Genomic DNA, 13,809 nt, shown 5'->3' on the forward strand with positions numbered 1-13,809 from the left:
AGAAATTGGGCTTTATTCCCACTTACATTTGTATCCAGGTGAAACTGAGTTAAGGTAAACTTCAAGCACCAATTTGGGGGAGAAAATAAATAACACAAGGTGAGGGAGTGGTCTGTGGAATGGGGAGGGGTAAGATCCGTGGTGACTGGCATAGCGCAGAGGGTTGACAGATTAGCTGCAAGTGTGTATAGCAGCCTTCTCTCTCCTGCGTGGCCCTCTCCCTGGCCCTGCTTTCTCTGTAAAGCACAGAGAGTCTGTGAGAAACGTGTAACACACAGTGAGTGAGAGCTCTGAGTCTGTATACTGTGGCTGACTATTGCCAAATACTTTGTTGTACGCTTAAAGGAGGAAGAAAAAAAGTGAAGGAATCAGGAAGTGCCACGTTGTAAATGAAAGTCAGAATTCTTCCTGGTGTCAGTCTCTGCTAAGGGAATTAGGCTCCACGTGGGAACAGTGGCCAATTTTAACAAAGTGTATCGTTCATTTCATTCACACCAACCTGCATACCTGAGCAATGAGCCTATAACTGCCAAAAACAACAATGCCAAAAGAAATCTTGCTTTGTATCCATCTCCAGGGTGCTTATCACCAGAGCACGACTGTGCCATTTACTCGAGTTTTTGATATACAGTCATGTGTTGCTTAACAACAGGGATACGTTCTGAGAAATGCACCATTAGATGATTTCGTGGTTGTGTGAACATCACAGAATGTACTTACACAAACCAAGATGGTATAGGCTACTACACACCTAGGCTATATGGTACTAATCTTATGGGATCACCGTGGTACATGCGGTCCGTCGTTGACCGAAACATTGTTATACGGTGCATGACTGTAAATTGTTAGGTAAGATTGAAGACCAGAAACAAACACACGCCTAAGTAGTACCTTCTCCAGAGGCCAGTTGAGACGATTGTGTTGAGATTCCTAAGAAGACTATGTTCTTTTTGCTCCTGGACATTAGACCTTTTCCTATATCCACTGTTTGATTTTATACACTAAAAGTCTCAAACGATCCCAGAGAAATTCCCAAAGTTAGTTACCTAAACCAGATTAAATAGAAAAGTCATGTTGTGGATTCTTCAAAATTCATCAACCTGGCACCTTCATTGGGATATCACGATTTTCTAGACAGCAGCTGTTAGCACATCCATTTCAAGATTATTAAAAACTCACTGGATGGCAGGATTCTTTGCCATTCTTTGGTGATTATCTCATACCAATTCCACAGTTTCCAAGCCTTCAGAACTTTCCTGAAAATTTGTATTTATTGGTAAATTTCTAATCAAAGAAGATGTACAAAGTAGTGCATTAAATTCAAGGATAGTCATTCTGGAATATCATAGGTGAAAGGAACTCCCACCAGTCCTCTAAATTATTGCCTAGACCCTCAGTCCTCAGTCTCAGTGGACATCTTCTCTGCTTCTCGTTGTTTTATCCTGAGGAAATAACAGTCCTTGGTAGAACATTATCAAGTCACTTCCTTACAACCATGCTCTCCTGAAGATTTGGAAGCCTCACTTCCCCTGTATTTTAGACTTTTCTTAGTAGAGTATCCAAGCTAACAGTGCCCCCTGAGAGAGCTAACTAGTTAAGCCCATAGCTCTTAATGCCTTTTTAACTTGGAAGGGATCTTACAGGTCACTTTGTTTAACCCCAATATTAAAATTGAAGTGGCTCTTAAGAAAAGGGTCTGATATCAAGCGATATTAAGAAAGATAAAGTTCAGCCAACTTCTTTGAAACTACAACTGTGATGATGGGGGCTAAATGGCAGGAGAGGATCTTGGAGTCACATGGGTCTTTGAGGGGCACAGTCCTGGTCTCATGACAAAGATGACACAAGATGACAAGGCATCTGGGGAGGCTGATTACATCCGCCTTGCAGTTTGTGGGTGAAAGAGTGGGTTGATTCTGATGACTATGGTGAGCTCTTCCTTCCTCCTATTCCAAAAAGGTGAGTGGCCAAGAATTGTGTGGTTTTGAGATGGCCCTTCACATGAATATCATAGATGGTGCACATTTGTTTATTTTTTATTTTGGTGGAAAATGTTTTTCCTAACTAGTGTGGTGATCATGACGTATTTCTGAATTTCATGAAGTATATTTCTGCATCAAGGTCAGAGAAATAGTGGGGGAGAAACAAAAAACAAGCATAAAAAACCATTTTCTTCAGGCTTTAAGAAGGGGTAGCTACCACCATGGTCAGTGAATAGCTTTCAGGATCACTTTTGTAATCTCATTCGCCCCTAAGCCCTCCACATCCACTGTGGTCAGGGTTTCACAGGCCCACAAGAAGGCAGTCCTTACGTTTGTGTTGTCTTCAAGTGTGTCCTACAGATTGACGGTCGCCTTCTCTTCCCCACTCTAATTAAAGCCAACCTTCAAATTCAGCTTAGGGACACCCCTCCTGCTATTCCAGCCCCTCACTATTCCAGCTTAGAAGCCATCAGTAGACTCATCCCACCATTAAGCAGAGACTTTACTCAACCCCCAGATTTATCCCTTTATCCTTTAGATTTATCCCTTTAACCCAGATCCCAGTACCTGGTACAGAATGTGAGGTTGATGGTGTCAGTGAACCAAGTTGATTACTTCTGGCTCTGCTCTTTGTGTGGTTCTTTGCTGCTTCATATGTAGTTTCTCCCAACCTGCTGTCTCTTGCTGTTCCTTATATTTATACTTCTGCATCTTCTTCCAGAGAATCCAGTCCATGCTGCTGCTTTAGGAGGTCATCAAAAACTATTTGTGACTGGCCATTGGCAATGGAATATATCATGGGACGTTATGTGACAGATAGACCTAAACTGTACTAGTGTGTAGTTTGAGAATTTGGGGCAAGTTATTCACTTAATGGTGGGGCATTTACAAAGAAACTAGTCAAACACCTCTATATTTTCTCTCTCCTCCCTCCCTTTCCCACCAAATTTCTTGAGAGAGTAAACTGTATCTACTCCCTTCATCTCATACTTTGTCCATTTAAATCTGATTTCATTTCCCACACTCCCTCCACACATATGCAAACTCTGAAACACTCACTGTAACTTCCAGATGCAATATAGCTTTTCTTGAATTCTATCCTCACTAATCTTACTATTAAGTTTGATGTAGCTTAAGGGAAAAAAAGACTACCTTTTTTTTCCCTTAAATATAGATGAATCATACTTCTTTTAAAAAAAATTTTTTTTTTCTTGTGATGAGAATTTTTTTTTCCCCTCCCCAAAGTCCCAGTGCATAGTTGTATATTCTAGTTGTAAGTCCTTCTAGTTCTTCTAGGTGAGCCCCCATCATAGCATGGATACTGAAAGACGAGTGGTGTGGTTCCATGACCGGGAACTGAACCTGAGCTACTGAAGCGGTGAGAGCCCCAAACTTTAACCACTAGGCCATCAAAGCTGGCTCTTAACTACCTTCTTGAAAATTGTCTTCCTTCGTCTTCGATTGGAACACAGTTTGCCTCCTAACTCTGACTAACTTACTTCTATCTCCTTCGTTGGCTCCTCTTGTGCCTTACTTAAAATACAAGTACGTCCCAAGATTTGTCCTCAACCCAGTTTCTCTTCCTTGTCTATACCTCTTTCCTGGTGATTTCAAGTACCCATACTGTTTCAATTAACACCTCTATGCAGATGCTCCCAGATCTTTACCCCTAGTCCAACTTATGTAGAGTTCAACTTTCATATTTTCAACTGTCTGCTGGATCATGTCTTCTAGATAATCCTCCTACTCTTTCAAATGCAGCAGTTTAAAAGTGAACAAATCTTCACCTCCAAACCAGCCCCTCCTCCTAACTTCTCTATTAATATTTGTGCAAAAAAACATGCCACAAACATTGAAATAAGTTTAAAACTGAATAATCTTTCACTCCGCCATCTCCATCAATCCCATGTCTAATGAGGTGATGTTCATTGAGGTGACATATCTAACGAGGTGGCATTCATTGAATGCCTACTATATGCCAGACTCTGGGGATGTAGTGTAAAAAAAAAATAAAAGAGAGAGAGGTCTTACCCTAGAGAACCAATTATAAGGGGAGGATAGAAAATTATTCACTCATTTGACAAATATTTATTGAATACCTACTAAAAGCCAGGCACCGTTCTGGGTGTAAAGTCCTTCAATCCTACCTCTGCAGTGTCTCTCAAGCCTACTCTAGCCCAGCTCAGGCCTGGTTAGAACTTCCAGATCTAGATATATATATATATATATATTTTTTTTTTTTTTTGCTGAGGAAGATTTGCCCTGAACTAACATCTGTTGCCAATCTTTCTCTTTTTGCTTGAGGAAGATTCATCCTGAGCTAACATCTGTGCCAATCTTCCTCTATTTTATATGTGGGTCACCACCACAGCATGGCCGCTGACAAGTGGTGTAGGTCTGTCCAGGGCACAGGAACCAAACCCGGGCTGCTGAAGTGGTGCACACTGAACTTAACCTCTAGGCTATGAGGCCGGCCCCCTGGATTAATATTTTTAAAATGGGAAAAATGGGCTTCTTGCCTTTAGTATTTTATTTTTTCTACTAGTAATTATCATATTAGCTGTGGGCTTAAAATAGATACTTTTAAGAAGTATTTGTTTATCCTAAATCATTATGACCAACTTTTCCTTTTTCTTTTCTATATTAAAATTTTATTTGTTCCTTTATCTTCCAAAGCTTCTTAACAGACCCTCCATCCTCCATCTCTGCATGCTACAACTCAGCCCTTATGCTGCCATCAGACAAATATTCCTGTAACAGAGCCCTAAGGTTACTTTCTTGTTTTAAAATGTTTGAAGGCTCAACAAATATAATCCAAATTCTGCAGTTAGGAAATCAAGACCCCCATCCTGAGACCTGAGCTCCAATCTCTCCTTCTGGTCTTACCACCCAGTTCTCTTTCATGTATACCTATTCTCCATCCAAACAGGATTACTCAGTGTTCACAAACATCTGATACTTTCTTTTCTTACCCAAAGTTGTGCCTTCCACTTGGAACACCATCTGGTCTATCTCTATTCACTGAAAGTTTTCCTTTCTCTTTCAAAGTTCAGTTAATTGCTTTATCATTATAAATATTTGTGCCTTATTCTCCCTTATACCTTCCATGGATGGCAAGGACAGAGTTCTAATCACATATATGATAAGTCTATTCACGACTCCACATACAAATTGCAAAGGGGCCTTCTCATTACAGATGCTGAGTAAGTATTTACTAAATAAATGTTACCAGAAACAACTGTCTAGTAGTTTCACATGTGTACATTATTTCTTTTCAACAGGATTATAAAGTCTTCAAGTGCAGGAACAATGTTTCTTCCCTTTCCCTTTGTTTTCTACATAGTTCTTGTGCAGAACTATAAACAGAGGAAGAGAATAAATGTTAGCAGAATGAATAAATGATAAGTTATGCTTTTTCATAGGAAAACACAATATTATATTAAAATCCATAGTCATATTCTAAAGTCTAAGATTAATGCCATGTTTGGAAACTAGGAAAAGAAAAAAACTGTAGCTGGCATATTAAGATCCATAACATTCTTTGGCTATTTTTTTCTTTATGTTTTCTAAAGAACTATTGCTTCTCTATAATAAATCTATCATTTTTTATGTGCTTATTTTGTAACTCTACCTCACTGAACTCCACTATTAGTCCTTTAAAAAAATTTATCTTAATTTTCCTAGGAGATAATCATTATTTGTAAAGATAATTTTGTGTCTACTTCAAAATAGTTATATAATTGCTTTCTTTTTCTTATCATATTGCATTGGTTAGAACTTCCAGATCAATATTTTTAAAATAGAAAGAATAGGCCTCTTGCTTTTAGTGTTTTTTTCCTACAAATAATTATCATGTTAGCTGTTGGTTTAAATTAGATATTTTATTTTAAGAAGTATTCATCTATCCTAAACCACTGTGTCTAACTTTTCCTTTTTATATTAAAATTTTATTTGTGCTGTTATCTGATTGCTCTCTCAGAACTATGTAACTTAAGTGAAGTGGAGATTTGGCAACTGTTCAGTGATATGATCAATTATAGACAGCAAAGCCAGATAACTTAAATCATGAGTCATTTTGCCTATCTTTATTGATAAAATTATCAAGAGAACTGATGAACATACATTAGCCTTTGTACCAGTCAGACATGAACTCTCTGGAATAAAGGTAACAAAATATGAAAATGCCAGTGAATTCTTCTATCCTTTCATTCAGTCATTCAACAAATATTTATTGAGTGCTGTGCCAGACACTATTCCAGGGCTGGGCTATGGGAATGAATAAGACAAAGTCCTTGTTCTCATAGGGCTTTCGTTCTAGAGAGGGAAAACAAGAAATTAACAAATAAGTGAGCAAGATATTTTCAGATATTCGTTAAGTGCTATAAAGATAGTAAAAGATGATGATGTATTAGAGAGTGACTGATAGGGATAGGTTATTTCAGCCAAGGTGGTCACAGAAGCTTCTCCAAGGAGTGATATTTGAAAAGAGACCGACATGACAAGAAGGAGCCAGCTCTATGAAGACAACAGGGAGAGAGCATTGCAGGCAGAAGAAATAGCAAATGCAAAGACCCTACAGTGAGAATGATCTTGGCATTTTGCAAGAACAAAGAGAGGGCTGAAGAGTAGTGATCAGAAGGAGAACAATAGGATACAAGTTTGGAGTGGTGCGAGGACCAGATGACAGTGAAAAAATCTAGATTACATGTACTGATGGAAATCATTTTTAAGGATGAGGATAATAATACATTTGCCAAGAGGAAATATTTATACTTAGAAGATTTACAACGCAAGTTATAAACACTTATAAAATTAACTCAAATTTTAAGTAGAAAATAAGCCTAAATAAGGCGAACAAGCTCTCTCCTACATTCTATTCCACATCAACATTCTCAATTACTTGTGTTTTGTCACCCTGAATGGCAACAAAGATCTTGGAATGATAACACATAACACGCACTCCCCAGAGCAAAATTTTCTTATGCAACAGATTGTGAGCCAAGATCTTTCTGGCCGTTTAGGCAATGCAGAGAGACACATCATCCCAACCAGTTAGCCATGGGCTTTCTAAAGCTGAGGAATCACATCATCTATACTAGTTGCAACCTTCATGGTAAATTAAACAAAACCACATGACTTGGTTCCTTTCTTTGTACTCTTATTTGGAGAGAAGAACCAGCAAATGAAACAGTTTCAGTCCCCACTAAAGTTATCCAAAAATAAAGTATGTAACAAGTCTGGGTGACTCAAGATGGTCACTTTCCATGTGTCTTGATTTAGACTATGGGGCTATTTTTGGTTTGTCATAACTGGCTGGCTGTTGTGGTCTCAGACCAGGCCCGGTACCCTGGTCAAAGCAGTGCTTTGTCACAGGACAGAAGCTTGTGGCAAAAAACCTGGCCACTTACTTACTTTGTGAAAGAAGAACACTGAATCCCAGTTGCGGCTAGATCTGCTGCAATGGCCCCCAAAGCGCTGCTCAAGCCTTTGTTAGACTGAGTTTTAAAATTTCATATAGTGATCATGTTTTTGGAAAGAGCAGCTCACCAGTGAGATCTTTTAGGTCCTAATGGTTTTCATGGAGATTAGAATCAGAAATAAGCAGGGGCAGGCTCCTCTACTCAAACATCACCAGGACGTCATCACTCCTTAGGCAAGCAAAGCACTTAGCATAGGGCCTGGAATAGAGTAACCCCTTCATAAAAGTCCCCTAGTTATTGTTGTATCTTACATTTATCTGGCCCCAAAAAGGATTCTTTGGAAGTTTCTGGAGCAGCATTCCAAGACCACTCTAAGAATTAGGCCAGTACTTTTTCACTGGTCTCCAGAAAAACAAGAAAAAAAATTTTTAGAAAACACACACGCATATGCATATGAAACAGTTTAAAGTTATCATGTATCACTTCTTGTTGATTGCCTTTACTCTGATATTTTTGTCCTTCTTACTGAGTTTTTCTTTAAGTTCACATATTCTTTCTTTTAGTAAAGAATGTTGCTAGTAAATGGTAGTAGTTGTTGTTTGAAATGTCCTTATTTGGCAAAATTAAACAGTGGCATCTCAATGCTAATCTCCCCAATTTTTTGAAAATTCACTGGACTCTAAACCCTAAATCTGGGAACCACTAGCCTAGATGTTTATAGCCTCTAGTTGTCTGGCCTATCTGGTCCCTACTATAGTATATGGGATAGATAAATGCTCACTCTGTAGCCTCTTTACCAATTTACATCTTTCTTCTATGTGATGTCTTGTAACTGAAAGCTGGGGACCTGCAAGGGAGGAAAGGGGTGTGGTAAGGAAGCAGGAATAAATATTAGCCATTAATATCACTAGTATTTATATTAGTATAAATATATGCTAGGAGCAAGAGGTAAGGCCAAATAAATAAAACACACAAATTCTTAGTGTGATAAGTATGGAAGATCAGGAGGTTTTTCTAACATCAACTTGTAAATGATTCGTTTTGTAATAATATGAACATATTTTAAATATTAACTGCTTCTGTCCCTTCAATGTTTGCTGCCCTTAGTTTTCAATATAAATTGTGCTTTAGACGTTCCTTTTAAGAAATATTTAATACCCCAAGGCAAATAGATTTTTCTATAATTAAATCAGTCTAAATCATTGTTAGATCATGCTTCATGATACGGCTTGTATATAAGAACGTAATAACTAAGTGGCTATTTTTATACTAGCAGGACATCCTGGCTAGAGTACAGGACTCTGAGATGCAGGTCTTGTATTCAGCTAAGTCACTGATTTACCGTATCACATTGGGAAAATTGCTTAAGCTGCCTCTGTTCCATTTTTATAAATTTGCAATAGTAAAATTTGTCACTAATAGCCCAACATCAAGGTTGTTGATGAAAACAGATTATTACAAATGATGACCTTATCTACTGGAGGGTAGTTACCTGTGTATTTGAAGGTCATATAACTACCATATTACATCTATAATTAACAGCATAAGGAAAGAATAAAAATCTGGATTAATAAATTTGCAATGACATTAATAACAACTACCATTTATCCAGCATTTATTAGGTACCAGGCATTACACTAAGTGCTTCATGAACATTGTCTGATTTACTCTTTGAGGAAGGCACTTTTACTGCCTTCAACTTACAGTTCAGGAAATTGGGGCTTTTGGAGATAATTCCCCATGGGTAACAAATGCCAGGCTGGGAGGCCTCTTGGGAGACAGGCAGCCCGCCTATTCCCATGGAGCAGTATTGACTCCCTCGGAATCTGTGTGTGTTGACGGGAATCTCTGTGTGTTGACCAGGCTAGTGAGTATGCATTTCCCCCTCCAACACCTAATAAGGTAATATTTTCCTTTGTATTCCTCTAGTTCCTTACATAAAGAATTCTTAATTTCCCTTTGTCTTTTGTCATTTAACTTTCACTTCCTGTTTGGGGTTTTCTGCTTTTATCACTGAGTCTTCATCACTGCCCTGCTTCATTCCTCTTCTTGGTGGATTTGACCTAAGTTCCAGTTTTGGTGCCTTTTCCTTCGTGTTTCGGTTCCTTACGCAGTCTGTGTTTAGCGAGTGAAGTTACCTTTTATGGTTTCCTTCTCTTTTTCTTACTGGAGGTTTTCTAGTTTTCCTATATTCTTTTGATATGTATATGTTTACCTTAAAGTGGTTTACTTTGGAGCCCTCTGGGTTAGACTTCAAAAAGAATTTTCTGAGATAAGTGCTGCAATGTATTAGAATATATATGTGTGTATATTTTTTTGTGAGGAGATCAGCCCTGTGCTAACAACTGCCAATCCTCCTCTCTTTTTGCTGAGGAAGACTGGCCCTGGGCTAACATCCGTGCCCATCTTCCTCCACTTTACATGGGACCCCGCCGCAGCATGGCTTGCCAAGCAGTGCGTTGGTGCGTGCCCAGGATCCGAACCGGCGAACCCTGAGCCGCCGCAGCGGAGCACGTGCACTTAACCACTTGCACCACCAGGCCGGTCCCTGTATTAGAATATTTTATTGAAGAGGATTATAAATGCCTACAGGTTTTTTTTTTTTATTTTTATAAGGAAAGGATAAACAGTGACAGAAAGAAGATGGATGGAGGAATTTGAATGTTATCTTTCTGAGACGCAGAAAGAGAGAGAGAAATTGATGGTCTCCAATGATAGACTTCTACTTGGAGAATTCTGGCCTATTTGTATGATTTCAGTGTCTAGAATAATAGAACTCATAAACAGAAATTATCATCACATTAGATATTTTGCTAGGTAAATTTTGATTTGTTTAGAAACAAAGACATTATTCTACCCAGTGTGCTTTTGATGCATATTATTGGGAGTCCAGGTTCTAAATGGTTTAATGAACTGGCCATGGCAGTGTAGTATACGGAAACAAATACTGGATTGGGAGGAGACCTAGGTCTAGTCCTGGTTTTACCAGTAACTAGCTGTGTAACCTCAAGCAAGTTGTCTATGTTCTCCAAATCTGTTTCCTTACTAGCACAATGAGTTGAAAGGATTGGGAGACCTACCCCTAAGGTCTTTTCATACCTTACAATTCTCAGTACAACACATTTTTTCCCCTTCTCTGTAAAAACTTGGAAATTTTTCATAACTAAAAGAAAGCTCTCTGGGGAAGGAAGACCATCAGTAACTCGAGTCTTTCCACAGTTAGGTCTGGGTAACTAATACTTCCAAATTCCCCACATATGTGCATATCAGCTATTTTCTAGAGAATGGTAAAATTCTATTGTAATATCCCCTTGTGATTGTGATTATATCTGAATCAAATACCTTATTTAGAGGTTACCTGAACTACACTTACAGAAAGCAACACATTTTGGGTTTTTTTGTTGTTGTTGTTAAGTAGCAGTTTTACTGCTTAACCTGAAATATTAGATGCCAAAAGTCTGCCTATCTTTGAAAGCACATACAACTCGAAAACAGCTTTTGTGGCTGAAAAGATTATGTAGATATTAAGCAAAATGTTCAGAAGAAACTAAGTGCCCTAGGAAAGCTTCTCTGACCCTAGCATTTGGAAAGCTAATGTTGTTTTCTAAAAGATATAACTAAGGGGGCCAGCCCCGTGGCATAGCAGTTAAGTGCGCACGCTCCACTGCTGGCGGCCCGGGTTCAGATCCCGGGCGCGCACTGACGCATCGCTTCTCCGGCCATGCTGAGGTGGCGTTCCATATAAAGTGGAGAAAGATGGGCAAGGATGTTAGCCCAGGTCCAGTCTTCCTCAGCAAAAAGAGGAGGATTGACATGGGGATGTTAGCTCAGGGCTGATCTTCCTCACAAAAAAAAAAAAAAAAGATATAACTAAGGAAGAAGACCTAAGAGCCTATATTTCAGGATAATGGAGTCTTCACAGAATTTTAAAGTTGGGTAGAGTCTTGATGATCATCTAGTTTAACCATCTACTCAGCACGGGCATTACCTCCCAACATTCTGGCCATTTGGTGATCCAATCCTCTGCTTTAACATGTCCTGTGACAGGGAGCTTACTACCTCATTATACAGATCATGCCATTGAAAGAGAGCTTTATTCATTGAAAAATTCTCCTGTAAATACTCATTGGGCTAGGTTTGATGGAAGCCATTCTTAGCTGCAAATTGTAGCATATACTTATTCTTTGCCCGCCCCTTACATTTGTGGGTGCCAGGACAAGAGTACAAATGGAGAACCACATGCCATGTGTCTAAATACGTAAAAGTTATAAATCAAGCTAACAAACAGCTAAGTAAAGCATGTTCTATATTCCTAGCTTGACCTTCACAACACCTATTACGGACTGAATTGTCCTCTCGCTAATTCATATGTTGAGGCCCTAACCCCCATATGAGGTAACACCTTTAAGGAGGTAAAGTTAAATGAGGTCAAAAGGGTAGGGCCCTAATCCAATAGGACTGGTGTCCTTATAAGAGGAAGAGACACCAGAGATCTCTCTTTCCCTGCATGTGCACAGAGGAAAGGCCATGTAAGGACACAGCAAGAAGGCAGCTATATGCAAGCCAGGAAGAGACACCTCACCAGAAACCAACCTGTGACACCTTGATCTTGAACTTTCAGCCTCCAGAACTATGAGAAAACAACTATCTGTTGTTTAAGCCACCCAGTCTGTGGTATCTTGTTATGACAGCCCAAGCTGACTAACACCCAAGTAAAAACTGGTGAAAGCTGTGGTTCTTATATGAGCAAGATATAAAAGTCAACAGAATTTCCTTATTATTAAATATGTCTGGGTGTCTGTTAATGAGCTGACAATGTTAGATGAGTAAAAAAGACAAACATAATTCAAAAATACTTTATTATTGCTCTCATTTCAGTGAAGTCTCTTGCCGGGGACTAAGGTAAGGGTGAGACTGCCATTTTATTCAAACCAAAACCTGTAAACATCACATGCTAAGTCTTTCAGCCAACTCCATATCTGAATTATTATCTTTGTGTTTTAGAGTTGTCTTAGGATACAAGCACCATGTAGAGGTTCAGGACTTTTTCTTAAACTTGAGGGCATTTTATTCAAATGTAAAAACATTTTATACACCAAAGCAAAGAAGAATAAAGAAATGAATAAATCTCACATTGTGCCACAAGAACTGAATCACTGTAATTGCATTGTATTGCACATGCAAGTCTTTGTTTTATTCCACCTCCATTTATCTCTGAGCTGCATTTGCCAAAAAACTCGAAGTTAGATTCCAAAGGCAGAGCAAAGACAAATTAGGATCTCCCTTTTCAATCCTCTAAAAGAGAAGATTATGAGTTTATCTATACTTAGGCAACTATCTTTTTGTCTACTTTAATATCATTTTCTTCACAAATGAAAGAAAAGATATAAAAACTAAGTTAATACCTGCCCTTGGTTTTAAGAAGTGCAAAAGAATATAATATGAAAAGTAAAAACCTTTTTCTTTACTCTTTTTATTTTTTTTGATGAAGATCAGCCCTGAGCTAACATCCATGCCAATCCTCTTTTTTTGCTGAGGAAGACCGGCCCTGAGCTAACATCTATTGCCAATCCTCCTCCCTTTTTTTCCCCTTTATCTCCCCAAAGCTACAGTAGAAAGTTGTATGTCATAGTTGCATAGCCTTCTAGTTGCTGTATGTGGGACGCGGCCTCAGCATGGCTGGACAAGCGGTGCGTCGGTGCGTGCCCGGGATCCAAACCCGGGGCCGCCAGCAGCAGAGTGCGTGCACTTAACTGCTAAGCCACGAGGCCGGCCCCTCTTTTTCTTTACTCTTATTTCTAAGCCCCAGAAACATCTATGAGAGTTAACGACTGTTAACATTTTCTTGTGTAGCTTTCCAGAATTTTTCTAGGCATATACAAGAACCTAACTTTTTTTTTTTTTCCACATTAGTGGGATCATGCCATACATGATCATCTGTATTTTACCTGTTTTTAAACATAACAATTTATCTTGAAGATATTTCCATTTCATCACTAATAGAACAAGCTTATTTCCTAAAGTTCTTTAAAAACTAAATGAGATAATTGTGTATCATTATTAGCACCAGATCTGGGGTCTATCAAGCTCTCAAAAAATATTAGTTTCCTTCCTCTCTTTCATTTTTACAAAGATCACCTGGATTTGTGATTGTGATTCTGGAGGATTCTATTATTTAAATGTAGATGTAGGTGTAGACAGTCACAGAATTACAGAATTTCTGAGTGGACGGCTCTTACAGGTTGCCTGATTCAAGTGATAGAGCCTGTACCCAAACCAAGTCTTTGCTTTCAGTTTGGTGTTCATTTAATCCTCTTCATTTCTAATATAATTTTGATTTTTATCTATTGTTTATCTTAAAAATTAAAGTAGAACATGTAAAGGTGTTAAACAACGGTAATAAACTA

General features: G+C 38.6%; 1 long non-coding RNA gene across 1 annotated transcript in view; it reads right to left on the reverse strand.

Moving 5' to 3' along the window:
• Positions 1 to 1,247: 1,247 nt before the first annotated feature.
• The window catches only part of LOC131404780 (uncharacterized), a 31,957-nt gene continuing 19,395 nt past the window's right edge, over positions 1,248 to 13,809 (reverse strand). Inside the window, exons 4-5 of the long non-coding RNA XR_009219852.1 lie at positions 2,550 to 2,724; positions 1,248 to 1,442 (exon numbers count right to left, since the gene is read on the reverse strand). This is a non-coding gene — a long non-coding RNA (uncharacterized LOC131404780). The remainder of the gene's footprint in view (positions 1,443 to 2,549; positions 2,725 to 13,809) is intronic.

The sequence above is a fragment of the Diceros bicornis genome, chromosome 4 (genome assembly GCF_020826845.1).
Source record: "Diceros bicornis minor isolate mBicDic1 chromosome 4, mDicBic1.mat.cur, whole genome shotgun sequence".
Lineage (NCBI taxonomy): Eukaryota > Metazoa > Chordata > Mammalia > Perissodactyla > Rhinocerotidae > Diceros > Diceros bicornis.